Source organism: Hippocampus zosterae, chromosome 9, assembly GCF_025434085.1.
Source record: "Hippocampus zosterae strain Florida chromosome 9, ASM2543408v3, whole genome shotgun sequence".
Lineage (NCBI taxonomy): Eukaryota > Metazoa > Chordata > Actinopteri > Syngnathiformes > Syngnathidae > Hippocampus > Hippocampus zosterae.
Window position 1 is genome coordinate 22,923,114 of NC_067459.1, and position 15,471 is coordinate 22,938,584.

A 15,471-nucleotide genomic window follows, 5' to 3' on the forward strand; every position below is an offset into this window, starting at 1 on the left:
GCTGACTACCAGTCCAGGGCGTACCCCGCCTACTATCCGAAAACAGCCAGGACAGGTTCCAGCATGCCCACAATCCCTCGTGAGGGCAAGCGGCTGAGATAACGGAAGGGTGGATGGAAGGAGAGAGAGAGAGAGAGAGAGAGAGAGAGAGAGAGAGAGAGAGAGAGAGAGAGAGAGAGAGAGAGAGAGAGAGAGAGAGAGAGAGAGAGAGAGAGAGAGAGAGAGAGAGAGAGAGAGAGAGAGAGAGAGAGAGAGAGAGAGAGAGAGAGAGAGAGAGAGAGAGAGAGAGAGAGAGAGAGAGAGAGAGAGAGAGAGAGAGAGAGAGAGAGAGAGAGAGAGAGAGAGAGAGAGAGAGAGAGAGAGAGAGAGAGAGAGAGAGAGAGAGAGAGAGAGAGAGAGAGAGAGAGAGAGAGAGAGAGAGAGACTCTCTCAAGCAGCAGAATCAAGCTCTGTCCCAATCGTCACAAAAATCAAGGCTAATTTGCTACATTTGAAAACACAGCGATTCCACCGAAGTGATTAATTATAACCATTAAAACAATTTCCTTCGAGAGAGCTGACGCCACATTTCATAAAGATGCAAGTGTTGAAATTGAAAGGCTCCAAAAAAAAAATACTAATAAAAATGGCAAAGGACAATCAAAAACACTCCAAAGGGCAAAATGGAATTCAATCAAAGCTATTCTAATGGGGACTGTTTTAATTGTTTATCAAAGGTTGTGGGAGGGGAAAAAGCTTTAAAGCCTGGACAAACATGAGATGGGCTTGATGGCTGATGCAGTCGGACTCGTTTCTCGGAAGCCTTATTATGGCGACTCGTGGATGGCGCATTTTTGAAACATAAAAAAAAAATAATAATAAAATACCCCTGTACCTTTCTTTGAAGAAAAACAACAACACACTTTAAGTCGCGCCCTTGCCCAAGGGCTCTCCTGAAACCTACTCTTTACAAAGACAGATTTCTCACGGGAGAATAAAATATCATTTGTCCAAAAGTATTTACGCACATTTGAAAAACTGCATTTTCTTCCCTGTTTGGTCCGTACAATATTTACAGGATGCTGTCTACTTTTTTGCGAGGTTGTGTCTGGAATCATCCTGTTTTTGGTTATAAAAGAAGTTTTTTTAAAAACCTTTTTAAATAAGATTTTCTCCAGACGCCGTGAGGCCCCAAAAACCCCCGCTAAATTGCCCGTTTATGCGGTTGACACACCCCTTCTCCCTTAAGTGCTCTCCATCCATTTTTTTCATCCATTTGCGCCTTGCGGGGCGGCACAGTTCTTGCTTGTCTTTGACAAGACAATAATGAATCGACGTGCATAGTCATATTTCTGGTCACAACACGCATCACTCTGCACATACGCATACATTATACATATATATATATATATATATATATATATATATAATTATAGGCGGCCCGGTAGCCCAGTGGTTAGCACGTCGGCTTCACAGTGCAGAGGTACCGGGTTCGATTCCAGCTCCGGCCTCCCTGTGTGGAGTTTGCATGTTCTCCCCGGGCCTGCGTGGGTTTTCTCCGGGTGCTCCGGTTTCCTCCACATTCGAAAAAACATGCGTGGCAGGGTGATTGAACACTCTAAATTGTCCCGAGGTGTGAGTGCAAATGGTTGTTCGTTTCTGTGTGCCCTGCGATTGGCTGGCAACCGATTCAGGGTGTCCCCCGCCTACTGCCCGAAGACAGCTGGGATAGGCTCCAGCACCCCCCGCGACCCTAGTGAGGATCAAGCGGCTCGGAAGATGAATGAATATATATATTATATACACTCACATATAATGCTTCCCGTGTTTAAAAGAAAAAAATGTTCCAACTGTGTAACGGCCCTCTATTATCATCACTTAAGCAGGAGGAGAGGCGCTGGCCTTTTTCAACGAATGACATTTGAGAAGGAGGAGGTCAGCAGCAGTATTCCTTGGCCAAATCGCCAGCTTCTATGACCCCATCGGTCCGGTCTCCGCCGACGTTTACCATGACCGATCCTCAGAAAGTGTCCTGCTGGCCTACTTCCACTTTCTTGCGCAAGCTACGGTCCAACAAAGGGAGAATGTCCATTGACTACGTGACTGTCATGATTGGGTTTGGGACCAATAGGTGGCACTGGAGGGCTCTCCCTGCAGCTGCACACCTCCATCCATCCATCCATCCATCCATCCATCCATCCATCATCTACCGCTTATCCGGGGCCGGGTCGCGGGGGCAACAGGTTTAGCAGGGAAGCCCAGACTTCCCTCTCCCTAGCTACTTCTTCCAGCTCTCCCCGGGGGATCCCGAGTCGTTCCCAGGCAAGCTGGGTGACATAGTCTCTCCAGCGTGTCCTGGGTCTTCCTCGGGGTCTCCTCCCGGTGGGACATGACCGGAACACCTCACCGGGGAGGCGCTCAGGGGGCATCCGAATCAGATGCCCAAGCCACCTCATCTGGCTCCTCTCGATGTGGAGGAGAAGCGGCTCGACTCTGAGCCCCTCCCCGATGACCGAGCTTCTCACCTTATCTCTAAGGGAGAGCCCGGACACCCTGCGGAGAAAACTCATTTCGGCCGCTTGTATCCGGGATGTCGTTCTTTCGGTCACGACCCATAGCTCGTGGCCATAGGTGAGGGTTGGGTTGGGAACAGTTGGCACTGGAGGCTCTCCCTGCAGCTGCACACCTGTTGGTCATTATGAAATTCGTGCTTTAAAAGGACTCCCAGCCCGAACACTCAGCGTCAAGTCATGTCATGTTTGTTTGTTGCTGCTTCTTTGCTGCTGTCATTTTTGTTTGTTCAGTCATGTTCATTCGGTCATGTTTTTACTTTCTGCCATGGGTTTTGTTTGTTACTTTGGATTCGTTTTGTTCTTCGGACTTTGTTTTGGATTAATACAATTCTTCAAGTAGAACCTGCTGCTCTCTCGTGCCTGCTTTTTTGGGGTCCATCACCACCACCTCGCAACATGACAATGACTCCCAATTCTCTGATGCTCATTGGGAGGAGACACAGAAGACATGACCCAATCCTGGCCTGAAATGCACACCCCGAATAAAGATTCCGCATGTCATCCACATGAGGCCATGAAGGTTGCATATTTTTCATTTTCAGTGCGCACATGGCTTTTGACATTCGATCGTGCTCTCTCCCTTTCTGTGGCGGAAACACAAGTGGAGATTTGAAACTTTGAACTGCGGAACAACGCTTTATGAATATCTCCTCCTGATGAGGATAATAATGAAGCTGGGAATTCGCCGAATCCTATACACCCTCGACAAAAAACCGTTTGCATCCCGAGTAAGAATGCGCTCGGATGAATGTTTCAGGCTTTGCCTCAACCATGGCCTTTGAACACGGGCTCGTCTGATTTGAACGGGCTCGAGTGTGGGTGTAATGGAATGGTTGGAGTTCATACGGCTCCTGCACGCATGTGTTCCTGAGAATATGCATTAGCATGTCCTGCGTGTGAAAGAGAGCACGACTGGCAATAATGTCGGAAACAAGATTATTTGCATGTGTTTTGAATGAGGCCGCTGCGCTCCCCCTCCTTGCGTTTAATCAAGCGTTTAATCAATTCGCTGGATTCTGCGGTGCAAAAAAAAAAAAAAAATTAAAAAACGATTCCATCACACCCAAATGATCCTTGAGCCAGCAACAAGTATCATCACACTCATGTCAGATATAATTAACCGCATACGTATAAATTTGATGAATAATATATGCGTGTTTATGTGTGTGTGTAAAATATATATCCATCCATTTTCTAATCCGCTTATCCTCAGGATGGTCGCGGGTGTGCCCGCAGCCTATCCCGGCTGTCTTTGGGCAGCAGGCGGGGGACATCCTGAACTGGTTGCCAGCCAATCGCAGGGCACACATAGACTTTCGCGCTCACAATCACACCGAGGGACAATTTTGAGTGCTCCACGAACCTGCCACGCATGTTTTTGGAATGCGGGAGGAAACCGGAGCACCCGGAGAAAACCCACGCAGGCCCGGGGAGAACATACAAACTCCCCACCGGGAATCGAACCCGGTACCTCTGCACTGTGAAGCCGACGTGCTAACCACTGGACTACCGGGCCGCCCTAAGGACAATTTAGAGTGTTCAATCAGCCTGCCACGCATGTTTTTGGAATGCGGGAGGAAACCGGAGTACCCGGAGAAAACGCATGAGAAACATTCCCATACGGGAAGGCCGGAGCCGGAACAGACTGTCTTTTTCCAGCATGGCTTTTGCAATTTAAAAAAATATCTATAATTTAAAACTTTTTTTTGGGGGGGGGGGGGGATGGTCTGGTTGGCACGTCGAACAAATTTTCCACTCCTGAATGAAATTGGCCTTGGGGGGCTGCTTTTCCAAACATTCTCGGGCAAGCGATATTATGGAGCTTTTGGCATGTCACTTCTGTCTTACTCACATTTTGGCATGCCAGAGTCACTCAGTCTGTGACGGGAGATCCGACTCTGAAATATCAGTGGCGGCTTTTTGGGCACGGCTTCCTGAGACGTTTTCATGGCTGTACTCGTGATGATGGATATGCCAACCGTATGTCAAGCTCCTTGGTGAATCGACATTTGGGGGCTACCGCTTTCTAGGTCGGGTGATGACCCGAGCCTTCACAGGCTCCACTTTGCAGGAATCAAAGTTTTATCAGCAGTGTAGTACACAAATAGAACCATTGGAGTTGACCCGATGCAGGTGCTCAGCGGGCGACCGCCTCTATACTGCATATTATGATTCCTAGAGTGGCCAAATCCCACGGAAACGACATAAGGCCTGCAGCAGCTGAGTCTCGTTGTTTGTACGATCGAGCCTCGGCTCCACGTCGCAGCTGATTGCGGTGAAACGTTCTGCCTGTAAATCTTTATCGATTTACCTTTTGCTGACTGTTCGCAGCTGAGCATTTTGGCAAGCGCTTGAGTCTGTCCGAGTGCTGCCCAAAGCGACAAATACATGTGGTGATGGAGGAGCCTTTTCCGAGGCTTGGACAAGCGCGGCGCAAACCTCCGGATGGCGCTCGGCCGCAAGGGGCGGACATTGCGAGCCCGACAGGAGACCCGCAGTATTTATTTATCAGGAAATGTGACGCTAGTTCTCTGCTTTGCAAAGTTGCGTCCGAGTGGAAGCTGACGTTCGTCATCCGGGTTAGCTGCCTCAGTCGTTGGTCTCTATTTTTCATTCATTCATTTTCCTAACCGCTTGATCCTCACTAGGGTTGCGGGGGGTGCTGGAGCCTATCCCAGCTGTCTCCGGGCAGTAGGCGGGGGACACCCTGAATCGGTTGCCAGCCAATCGCAGGGCACACCTAGGGACAATTTAGAGTGTTCAATCAACCTGCCATGCATATTTTTGGAATGTGGGAGGAAACCGGAGCACCCGGAGAAAACCCACGCAGGCCCGGGGAGAACATGCAAACTCCACACAGGGAGGCCGGAGCTGGAATCGAACCCGGTACCTCTGCACTGTGAAGCCGACGTGCTAACCACTGGACTACCGGGCCGCCCTTATTTTTAAAAATGCTAACGCTCATAGTTGGTTGCAAGCGTCCATTTCAAGCCGAGTTAGGGTTGAGAAAAAAAAATAGTAATAGGAAAAAATAGTACTAAAAATAATAAAAAATTTTGTGGAAAAGTGATGGACGGGGGCTCTCGTAACTGTAATCTTGGGAGTATTGCCTCCTCATAAGAGCCGCTCTTGGTCAGAGCGTTTTTTGCATCTCTAAGCGGCGGGAAGCCAATAAGTTGGGACAGCCCTGACTTTTTCGAAAAGGCGAAAAGTCGTTGGGCTCGCCGACTGCTTGCATCAACAATAAGAAGGGGGGGGGGGGCTGAGGTCACTTTGTGTGGTGGCAAGTAACAAATCGTTTGGACTGAAGTAAACATTTCAGGTCTTTGCTTGAGTTTTACTTTTCTGGTGATTTTTTTTTTTTGTACTTTTAGTCCCTACATTTGAAAAGTTCATATTTGTTGGTTACTTTGTTAAAATTGGTTATTCCTTTTTTTTTTAAACCTCATCAGATGATGATTGTGGAAAAGCATCCAAGTCAACAGCTGTGTTTGATTGATTGATTGATTGATTGATTGATTGATTGATTGATTGATTGATTGATTGATTGATTGATTGATTGATTGATTGATTGATTGATTGATTGATTTCTTGAGGACGACCAGGTGGGGGAAAAAAATATTCCAAACACCGGAGGCTTCATGTGGATACATTTTCAAACCTGGAGTTGTGTCATGTGAAGGCATTCGAAAAGATGCTATAAACGAGTTAGCATCCATTTTTCCTGGTTTTACACCTGATATTTGATTGACAGTTGAGCAGGCACGTTCGCACACCGTATGAGAGCTCTGGTTGGTTTTTGTGTGTGTGTTTGGGGTTTTTTTGTTGTTGTTTTTTTTTCAAATTTGAAACATCATTTTACATACTTACCGGTTGCCTTAATTAAATTTGGTAGTTTTTATTTATTTATTTGTTTGTTTATTCTGTCTGTAATTAAAAAAAAAGGGAAACTATTTTTGTGCGGAGTGGGTTTCAGGGTTTTTTTTTTTCTTCAAACTAACACATGGACTTAAGTCATTTTTTATTTATTTATTTTTAAATGGTAGTTTTTTTTTGTCACCTGCAAACAAAATCGTACAATTACAGGAAAACTGTTTCAGTGGATAGTGGCACTCTTTTTGACATCAGGATAACACTCGGATTCAGAAGTGTGTTTGCAATCTTCCACCTTCACTGACAAAGGTCATCGACTACTCACAAAGTTCAACCGGGCGAGGCCGAGCCTTTCAAAATCTATCATAGCCCTCGGCTCTGTCATGTGCCGCTTTCTGTGCCTAGCCAGAGTTTGGAATAAAATCGAAAGTTTACAGAACGAAAAAGAGACAACAAAAACTGGCATGCATGGCAGGCTGATTGAACACTCGAAAATTGTCCCTAGGTGTGCCCTGCGATTGGCTGGCAACCGATTCAGGGTGTCCCCCTGCCTACTGCCCGAAGACAGCTGGGACAGGCTCCAGCACCCGCCCCCCACTCCCCGCAACCCTTGTCAGGATAAGCGGATCGGAACATGGATGGATGGCTAGCTTTTAAGTGCTGCCATTGTCGTTTCTTGTATTCATTCAAATTTGCCGTCTAAAATCAATGAAGCCATTTTGTGCTCTCGGGAGTAGCACAAGTGCTTATTAGCATTGACTTGATGGACTTGATCATTATTTTTTTTTGTACAAGAACCATTGGAAGAGCCGCGTCGTTTCTAAAGCCAGCCCACGGCGCTTCACGATCTTTCAATCATTAAAGAAATAAAAATAAAAAGCTCAATGGCAGGAGTTGACGCTCCGTGCTTTGCGGCATGGACGATGATGATCATGACTTAGTTATTACACTCTTTTCATAGCTTTCCTGTTTTTAATGGGCTGTGGGATTGAGGCGCGCTCCGTGCCTGGCGAGCGCACACTTTTGGTCGCATGCTGTAATTCTGACATCAGCCCGCCAATGCCGGGCAATATTTTGATCTGGTCAGAAGTGGAAAGCAGAACTGCGGAACTTATAAACCGTCTGCGCGTAGCGTGCAGAGGATGTTTTGAGGCTCTGCAAAACATCAGGCCACCTTCCCGTCGCCGTTTCCTCGCTACTGAAATGTCGCTACGAAATGTCCCCGCAAGTGATGTTGTCGGCAGCGCATCGGCACCGCCAGCTTTTTTGTCCTAAGCGAGCCGCTTTGTCTGTTAAACGGCAGGCTTTGGGGAGGAGAGCGTTTCTCTGTCGCGTTCCCCGAGGGCTTGCGGCCTTGCTGTTTAGACAACGTCCTCAATCAAAGAAAACGGATGCGGGCCTTTCATACTCTTCCTTCCCCGTCTGGCTATATTCTAATCCTCCCCATCTGATGCCTTTCCTCACAAGTGCAGCTCTGACAATGGGATTAATACAAACTCCCGTGTAGCCTCTGCTAGAATGGTGAAAGGGGGGGGTGGAATTATGCAGTCCTCTGTGCTGACAACTGGGAGATTAGCATGCTGATAGCTATCGGTTGCATCGCGGAGCCATGTTTCTCGGAGTTTCTCGCTGACGGATGACAAATGTGTGCCCTGCCAAACAATGACGGGAACCATATTGGAAAACGAGAGTCGATGTTTATCGACATAGGGCACTCAAGTTCGATGCCTTCATACGAGTCAGATTGAAGTCGCCAATTTCAGGATTTGGGACTTGTCAAGACTTTATGAGAGATTGGATTCGATTTGAAAATCTGTGATGGTGAGTGTATTTGTACGGCAAGCACCGATTTGAAGTGCAAAGTGGCTCACGTGCCAATACAGGATTAGCATTATTTATGATTTACTCGAGCCTTGATTTGGATTTTCCACGTTCATAAAAGGGCCAACAAATGCCTAATTCATATTGAATTGCGAGCCGTCATGCGCTACAGTTCCACTCCAGTGCAGTAGGGGGAGGTATATCCCTCCCTACCGTAATCATCAAACGTGAAAAATGCCACCAACATTTTTTTCTTGTTTTCTTGTTTGCTGCAGCCCAATCTCAACTTGACAAACGCGGAATCAACAATTTGACGCGCTGTTGATTGACTCTCCACTCATTTCCAGTCTCGAGTCAGCAATGTTAGGGAGCATTGCGACATGTTCTCTCCGCGTGTTCCCGTGACAGGACGCGGCGCTCATGATCCCGCCGAATGTCGGCATAATGTTCGCTCAGCCGTGGCGAGCGCCCTAACGCGGCCATCCTCTCACGCTCATCTCGCCTCAGATGAGGAAAATGCGGGAATGTGGGAATCCGTCAGGACCGATGAAATGACAGTCGAGTGTTTCAATTCATCGGGGAGGCGTCTTTTGCCAAACAGGTGCAGGTCATCATGGTGCAGGCTGGAAATGGCGACAAAAATGTATTGTGACGGGAAGCCATTTCACGTCACGTGAACGCAACATCAGCGACTAATGGCGAAATAGATTGAAGCCAGTCATCTCATGTTGTTTTTATAAATGATTTCTAATAATACGTTTAACAATGATTTTGTCGAACCTCGTTACAAAGTACCTCGAGGGACATTGTGTTTGTCGTTCATCGTAACCATTTTGAATAAAATGGCCGCCAATGACGATGCAGAACCCAGAATTACTATTTATCTTTAAAGCCCTCCTCAAAACTCACTTGTATTCTTTGGCGTTGGACTCGGCATGACTTAGATTTGTTCTTGATTTTACTGCTTGGTGCTTTCTACCGCCTTTAGTACCGATTCGTCTTACTGTTTATTGTGTATGTTCAATCGCTCCGTGTACAGCACTTTGTATGCAGCGATGGCTGTTTGAAAGTGCTCGAGAAATACTCTTGACTTGACTTGACTTTATAGATGTAAAAACATGAACATGTAGGACAGTATGAACATGTCATTTACAAATACGTTTATACTGTATGAAGAAAAAAATATTTTATAAGCCCTGAAACAAACAAGGGTAGCGGTCCTGCTTCATCTCTGAAATCAAATGAAAAGTGCCTTCGACAGTTTAAAGCCATTTCCGATCAACTCTTGCCTTTGACTTTTGTTGCCATTACCGATTATTTTGTCGAAATCGCGGCCTTCGCCAATTCGAGGTCATGGTGATGACGGACCGAGTTTGCCTCCGCCCGTGGCCGACTGGCATCAAATGTTATTCACCAGCGCCTCGCTTAAAAAAATTCATCCAAGTTTTGAAAATTGAGTGCGAAATGCGACTTTTGTTCAAATGCCAGTCTCGATATTGTTGCCCTTGGTTTTTAATCAACACATCGTCGTCTCAGTTCACAATCATGTTCCATCCTTCCCTTTCTCTTATTTTGTTTTTTTTTTTGCCTGTGACACGATGTGATTGTTTCCTGTTAATAATATTCATTGCAAGTGGGATTTGATCTGTGTTTTAAAAAGTCCCGTGGCGCTTGTGTCTTGCGCCTGTAATGGGCAGCATTTTTCACAGCCCCGCTTTGTTCAGCGGAGAGATCGGTGCTGTTGAACGGTCTGCGGCTAGATGGATGGAGGTCTTGAGGAGCCGACGATGAGAAGAAAGGAGCGTTGGCGCGGAGTGCCGATGCGGATTTGGAGCTGGGAGTCGCGGCTTGGAGTTTGAAGCGGATTATATGGGACAGGAGAAGTGAACTAATCTCTTTTCGTCAATGGACGCTACAGCTTCGTGTTTGCTTTCAAAACTTAGCTTGTAGCAGACGTGTGCACATTTTTCAGCATGATGTCTCTGATCCACTGGTGAAAGGACACTTTGATCCTCTCCTCTTTCATCTATAACTGCTTCAGACAACAAAGTGTATGCAGAAAAGTGGTGAAGATTGCACGACTGTCTCTGTCCTATGTGTTGTCTTGTGTTATTTTTGTTATTTTTGACTTCAAAATGGCGCCGCGAGAGTGGCTGCCTTTCCAGCAGCTCCTATTTTTTTGTTGTTCTACTTCTTCCTTTCATAACTTTGCTGCTGTGAATCTGGAATTTCTCCATTGCGAGACTAATAAAGGTTTTCTTAATCTTAATCTTAAAAAAAAAAGTCCAATATTGCGCGGGATGAATGAGTTTCTGAGCCCTGATGGCACGGTCACCCCTCAGATCAGATCCAACACAATGATTACAAGATTACAAGATTTACACTTTTATCCACGACGGAGAGACGTGACGTGACGATGACGACGGCAAACGGCAGCAGCGCAGCTAGAATGCGGCTTTCAAAACTTTGCGTGAAAAGTGTCAGCGAAAGCGAGGGGGAGCCGTAATCTCCCATTTTCAAATCTAATCTCCATTATTTTTTTTTTTCAATCTTCACAACGGCGGAGTAGGAACTACATATACTACGCATGGTTCCATAAAAATGATGTCGCCTCAAGATTGAAAGTTTGTTCGCTAATAGCAAAGTTACGTTGGATACGTTTGAGAAAGCCTTTTGGGATACAAAAAAATACTCATTTTAAATGGATGGCTGTGACCTCATCAGTTTTTTGGTGGCATAGCCAGTGTCATTTGCTTTTTATCGAGTCTGAAAGACGTTTTGTCTGGACGGAGATGTGGAAGGCTGGTCACATGTTCTGCCATTTTAATCAACGTCACGAAATACCTTCTTGAGATTTAAACTAGCAATTGAACACGATTTGGGGGTGGTTTGTCGCTGGAGTGGTATATGGCACCAGCTTCAGCGCATATATCCAGTTTTTGGAGAGTCAAGCGAGATAGAAAATGGAGATTTGACAGTAACAACACACTACGCAGTATATCTTTAAATATTGAATTTGTATTTTATCGTATCACTATTTTTGTTTCAATTTGGCTCCAGGGGCGGCCCGGTAGTCCAGTGGTTAGCACGTCGGCTTCACAGTGCAGAGGTACCGGGTTCGATTCCAGCTCCGGCCTCCCTGTGTGGAGTTTGCATGTTCTCCCCGGGCCTGCGTGGGTTTTCTCCGGGTGCTCCGGTTTCCTCCCACATTCCAAAAACATGCGTGGCAGGCTGATTGAACACTCTAAATTGTCCCTAGGTGTGAGTGTGAGCGTGGATGGTTGTTCGTCTATGTGTGCCCTGCGATTGGCTGGCAACCGATTCAGGGTGTCCCCCGCCTACTGCCCGGAGACAGCTGGGATAGGCTCCAGCACCCCCCGCAACCCTAGTGAGGATCAAGCGGCTCAGAAGATGAATGAATGAATGAAGGTAGGGTATCCCAAAAACATACGTGGCAGGCTGATTGAACACTCTAAATTGTCCCTAGGTGTGAGTGTGAGTGCAAATGGTTGTTCGTTTCTGTGTGCCCTGCGGTTGGCTGGCAACCGATTCAGGGTGTCCCCCACCTAGTGCACCGAAGACAGCTGGGATAGGCTCCAGCACCCCCCGCAACCCTAGTGAGGATCAAGCGGCTCGGAAGATGAATGAATGAATGAATGAATTTGGCTCCATTCGCGACGCAATCTGACACCTCCAAATGTGGAACGTGATCTCCGAGGACTAGCTGAGTTTGAAGTAGTAATTGGTGAATGTCATTCGAATCCAAAGCATGGCGCTTACCAAGTCAAAATGTCCAACTGTTTACTAACTGCTAAATATCAGCTGACCGTAACCATCCCCGCGAGTGTCCGCCACCTCCATCTGCATTGAAAACACGGCTCCTACTGTATTTAATCGAAACGACGGCTTCTCAAGCAGCAGTAAAATTAATTGCGGGTCGTTTCAGTCGCGAGGGATGGCAATTTCATCTCAGAGATTGTGCACGGTGGGGGGCGAGGGTGGTGAGAAATTGCCACTTGCATAAAAGTGAAGAAAAACGGAGGCGACAGCTACTAGGCTGACATGAAAAGTCACAACGGAAGAGACACAATTAAAAAAAAAAATCGATGTATGCTAAGTACCATACAGTATGTGCGTGCGTCTTGTGTTAATTTGCATTTCAGGCGATGGCGTGTTGAGATGAATAATGTCAAAAACATTCTTTGTGATACCGGAGTCTTTAGCGCAATCAAGGAAAATCATATTGAGCGGCTATGCTTGTCTTAGTCTTGGTGCCCTTACAATACACCTACACAATGAAAAGAAGAACACATTCATGTAAGCAGTCTGACAGTGCCGAGCGATGGAGGGGGGAGGGGGGGGAAATCCTTTTCAGATGTGAAGCGGCAATTTCTGAAGGTTTAGCTTTGAAATCATGCTATTGCTAGCTTCCGTTCAACTGTGCTTTCTCAGCAATCCGGATGCCGCCTCCCCCTCGTGTTACCACCCAGCCATGTGTGACCGTCTCGCTTGCGTCTCGAGTTTTCTTCTGCCGCGTTTCGGCAGCGCCGCCCAGGCGCAAGACATGGAAAGTCCAAAGCTTTGCCGAACCGCAATGTTGCCAGATGCTGAGATGAGCATCCGATAAGAGATATCAATGTCTGCTTTCGGACAAGCGACACACTTGACTGTATATCATCACCTGGTAGACGTGTATTAATCACACCGGCGCCCTGACCTTTACTTTCTGTGCCAACATCCAAAATGAACGAGAATCACTCAGGTTCAAAGACGTTTTGGTTCATGCTCGTTAGTCGGCGTTAAGCAGAGATGGAATTGCATTTGGATTCGACTTTACACAGACGTGATCAGCAGATATTTTGCATGAATACGGATTGGTGATCGGTTTCAATGTCATAATCGATCAGTGACGTCAAGACAAGACATTGCGACAAAGACAAGCTTGTTCGCTCCGTGCTGCCATCATTCATAACCAAGATTTCTCAGCAAAGATGGCTCGTTGTTTTTTTTGTTTTTTTTCAATATTTTAAAGTTTTGAGCTGTTTTTTTTTTCAGGGATTTTGCCCTCCATTGCAAGGAGTCTCAATTCATTCATTCATTCATCTTCCGAGCCGCTTGATCCTCACTAGGGTCGCGGGGGGTGCTGGAGCCTATCCCAGCTGTCTCCGGGCAGTAGGTGGGGGACACCCTGAATCGGTTGCCAACCAATCGCAGGGCACACAGAGACGAACAACCATTCGCACTCACACTCACACCTAGGGACAATTTAGAGTGTTCAATCAGCCTGCCACGCATGTTTTTTGGAATGTGGGAGGAAACCGGAGCACCCGGAGAAAACCCACGCAGGCCCGGGGAGAACATGCAAACTCCACACAGGGAGGCCGGAGCTGGAATCGAACCCGGTACCTCTGCACTGTGAAGCCGACGCGCTAACCACTGGACTACCGGGCCGCCGGAGTCTCAATTAATTTTGGCTATTCATGGGTAGCTTCAGTCACGAACGGTGGGGGTCGACTGTCGATCATAAAAGTTTTGATTTTTTATTTTTAAAGATGGGGATAGGTTGGCCCTTCTGATCAGATCAGTGTTTGGGGGGTGTGGGGGGGGGGGGGGGGTTATAAAAACCAGATGGCTACTGAACATGATTGCCAACGGGGGAAAATCTGAGATGCATAACATGTCACTAAAGCAAAAGGTGGCATCATGCTTTCACAAGTAAAAAAATCTCTCGAACATCCTTCAAGGCAAAAGCAAAAGACAAAGTGCTGCCGACAATCGTCGGCTGTAATCTCTCTCTTGCGGGACGCAAAACCGCTTTCAACTTGGCGCTGGCGTTCCCGCGAGAGATTACAGCCTACCACGCCATGCCCCCACCCCCGTCCCCCCTCATATGATCTGTTTACGCAACTGGCCCATCGCTGCATGCCAACAAGTGATGGTGGTGGTGGTGGGGGGGGGTCGGGGGGGGGGTATCGAAGCTTTCCGCCATCCTCACTTTAGATTGGAATGAAGACTGATGGGGGGGGGGGGGGGGGGTAATAAGCTCTGCATTACATTAGTAGTTACCGACATGTTCATCGGCAAGACATCCGCAGCCCGTAATATGCTTGTGGAATTCATGGTGGTGGAAATTAATCCTTGATTTGCATGAAGTGAATTCAAAGGTTTGCCGGGTGAATGTTATCGCAGGAGGCAGACGTCCCGGGTATGTCCTGTCATCGACATGACTCATCAGAGGACAGATTGATGGCTTTTATTAGGAGTAGTATTTTTAATGCCGAGATTTTGTCCGCAGGGCATAGAAGAAGAAGAAAAAAATCTTCCCATGGCTCACATGGAGGAAGTCAGCATGCGTAAAGCGGGAATAATCTGTCAGATGCATGCAGAAGCCACACAATGTTCGCTCCCTCGCCCATCTGCGCAGATTCGGCCTATCCGGTGACGTCAAGCGCGCAGATTAACAACCCCTCCATCCCCTTCCCCCCACCCCACCCCATCCCTTCCGTGTTTTGACGGCTAATCTCACACTGCTGCCGTTCTGCGTTTCCTGGCTTGCTTTGAACGGGCCTGCAAGATGAAACGGAAAAGACGCAAATGAGCACGCGAGGCCGCCTCTTGTGTTTAAAGGGCATTTTTACGCCAGATATTTATTGCAATTGCAAATTGTATGAAAGCAATTTTCCAGAGTGGAGAAACACGACACAATAAATCCCCCCAGGTGCTGTCAGACGTTCCGTCGCTTGTGTTGCTGCTAAATTGTTTGACACAGCGGCTGTTCTTTATTCCGAATATGCAACAATTCCGATATCCGCCACTCTTAATACATGACTTGCCTCAGTGGGGGGGCTGAGTGCGTCGTCGTCCACATAATGTTCAAAATCGAAGAAAAAAAAAAGCAGAACAAAATCTGGACAGTTTCATGGGAGTCTTCATTTAATGGACAGCAGCAGGTTGAAATTTGTATTGACGGGTAAAACATTCAACAAATGAAACGTGGTGCTTTCAATGACGCTTCCTCGCAGCCACATTTCCGCATCGCTGTACATGTTGATTCGATACCTGACAAACTAATTTAGTCGCCATTTCAAGTGTGGGTGTTGAGGAAATATGTTTTCAGAACAATTCCTCCCCCCAAAAAGAAATTCTTGAAATCCTAAGGAAGAAAACAAACGCTATTTGAGAAAATGTAACGACGATCTTGCCGTCTAACCGAGACTCATCCGAG

At 46.9% G+C, this 15,471-nt stretch overlaps 1 protein-coding gene and 1 long non-coding RNA gene across 2 annotated transcripts in view; both read right to left on the minus strand.

Moving 5' to 3' along the window:
• Positions 1-15,471, minus strand: part of igsf21a (immunoglobin superfamily, member 21a) — a 157,261-nt gene that overhangs the window by 129,775 nt on the left and 12,015 nt on the right. The window lies entirely within an intron of this gene.
• Positions 1-15,471, minus strand: part of LOC127608121 (uncharacterized) — a 33,057-nt gene that overhangs the window by 7,994 nt on the left and 9,592 nt on the right. Inside the window, exon 2 of the long non-coding RNA XR_007964188.1 lies at positions 2,505-5,292. This is a non-coding gene — a long non-coding RNA (uncharacterized LOC127608121). The remainder of the gene's footprint in view (positions 1-2,504; positions 5,293-15,471) is intronic.